Below are 2,453 nucleotides of genomic sequence, written 5' to 3' on the forward strand. Positions count from 1 at the left end.
TCCCTATCCTCATTACAATTTTTATTTTTATAATAGCCATTCTAACTATGATCTAATGATATCTTGCAAACTAATGGAACAAAAAAATAACCCCTAAATAAATGCATGTATTTTTAGCTTAGTCATTTTTTTTCAAAAGCAACAAGAACACACTTTGAAGAAAGGAGAGTGTCTAATCAATGATATTGGAAAACTTGGTATCCATGTGCAGAAGAATGAAATTATTTCCCTACCCATCACTCTCTACATTGATTCAAAATAACCCAAAAGCTCACATGTAAAATATAAAAGAAACTCAACACCATAAAACAAGTAGTCCAGTTTAAAAGCTGGCAAATGATCTGAATCACCATCCTCAAAAGAAAACTAGCAACTGGCCAACAAGTTTAAGAAAAAAACCATTGAACATCACTAATCCTCATTATTTTTGCAGTTGTGGTTACTGTTTCATGTATAAATCCTATGCAGTTTTGATTTCCATCAGTGTCTTCAAATCATCTTTTATTTTCATATCATCTACCTTGGGATATTCTGCTACTCCCATGGCCTGTGGCCTTCAATTTCATTAATTAAAGATTTTTTCCCATTTCCTGAGACTTTTGGGACTATGGCTTTTAATTCTGGAGCAATCTGATTTCTGCTCTGGTTCTGAGATGGTATTGTTGGCTCAGCTCACTCCTGCTCTGTCTGTTCTTAGCACAACTTGGCTAGGCCACTGGCTAATTTGTGATTTGAGGTTGTAGCAGTTTCCAATAGTATTCTTTTTTTCCTCTTTGAAGCTGCATTTGAAGCAAGGCCAGCCCATCATTTCTCTGTTTAACTGAAAAGTAAAATAACCCAAGATCTTGAAGGAATTTCCTTTCTAAAGTTGGTATCTTTGGCAGGCAGATACCATTATAGGCCATAAGCATGGAATATTCTGACTCCATCGGTCCCCAAACCAAGTCAGTCATGCAAGAGGAGCTGGTCCTGACAATAGGGTACTTGTGGCCCCCATCTTGAAGACTGCCCTAAATTGGGAAGCCTTACCCCATCTACATTCCCTTAAGTGGGTAACATGAGCTCTGACCTCTTCCAAGACCATATTACTATGAGTGAGGGTCATATCCATGTGTCAGTAAAATGTTACAATATGAATTCAGGGTATGTCTTACATCTGGGCAGTAGTCACCCTGGGGGCCAGTCCTCAGCTGATAGGCTCCCAGATGCCCCACAATGTTGCTGGAGACAGTGCAAACAAGAGGCTGTCTCCATGTTCCTAACTGTGGTTAGTGGGCAGGGCCATCAGACACCTTGCTCAATCCCTTTTTCAGAGAAAGGTAAGGTTTCTTCAGCAACTCTAGATGTTCCTTTAACCATGACATAAACATTAGACTGAGGCCTTTCTCACCTAATTGGGAGGTTAAAGAGAATGTGGCCTGAAATTGTGCTCGCAGCCTTGGCTGCACCGCCGCCACTCTCTAATGCCAGCGCCGCCTCTCGCTAGCCGAGCTCCAGCCGAAGGAGAAGGGGGGTAAGTAAGGAGGTGCTTATACCATGGCTTGTACAAAGCAGACTGCCCGTAAATCCACCGGTGGTAAAGCACCCAGGAAAACAACTGGCTACAAAAGCCACTCGCAAGAGTGCGCCCTCTACTGGAAGGGTGAAGAAACCTTATCGTTATGAGCCTGGTACTGTGGCACTCCATGAAATCAGATGCTATCAGAAATCCACTGAACTTCTGATTCACAAGCTCCCCTTTCAGCGTTTAGTGCTAGAAATTGCTCAGGACTTCAAAACAGATCTGCGCTTCCAGAGTGCAGTTATCGGTGCTTTGCAGGAGGCAAGTGAGGCCTATCTGGTTGGCCTTTTTGAAGATACCAACCTGTGTGCTATCCATGCCAAACGTGTAACAATTATGCCAAAAGATATCCAGCTAGCACGCTGCATACGCGGAGAACGTGCTTAAGAGTCCACTATGAGGGGAAACATTTCATTCTCAAAAATTGTTTTCCTCTTCTTCCTGTTATCCGTAGTTCTGAATGTTAGATATTTTTTCGGGGGGGGGGCGGTCAAAAGGTACCTAAGTATATGATTGCGAGTGGAAAAATAGGGAACAGAAATCAGGTATTGGCAGTTTTTCCATTTTCATTTGTGTGTGAATTTTTAATATAAATGCAAGATGTAAATAAAGCATTAATGCAAGCAAAATGTTTCAGTGAACGCTTTCAACAGTTCAACTTTATAACAATTATAAATAAACCTGTTAAAATTTTCTGGACAATGCCAGCATTTGGATATTTTTAAAATAAGTAAATTTCTTATTGACGGCAACTAAATGGGTGTTTGTAGCATTTTTATTATACAGTAAATTCCATCCATTCACTATACTTTTCTGAGTTGTCCTACATGCAAGTACATGTTTTTAATGTTGTCTGTCTTCTGTGCTGTTCCTATTAAGTTTGCTATTAAAA

General features: G+C 40.4%; 1 pseudogene; it reads left to right on the forward strand.

Annotated features, from left to right (window-relative positions):
- Positions 1–1,450: 1,450 nt before the first annotated feature.
- On the forward strand, positions 1,451–2,008 carry LOC127217321 (histone H3.3C-like; annotated as a pseudogene).
- Positions 2,009–2,453: the final 445 nt, after the last annotated feature.

The sequence above is a fragment of the Phodopus roborovskii genome, unplaced genomic scaffold (genome assembly GCF_943737965.1).
Source record: "Phodopus roborovskii unplaced genomic scaffold, PHOROB, whole genome shotgun sequence".
Taxonomy (NCBI): Eukaryota; Metazoa; Chordata; class Mammalia; order Rodentia; family Cricetidae; genus Phodopus; species Phodopus roborovskii.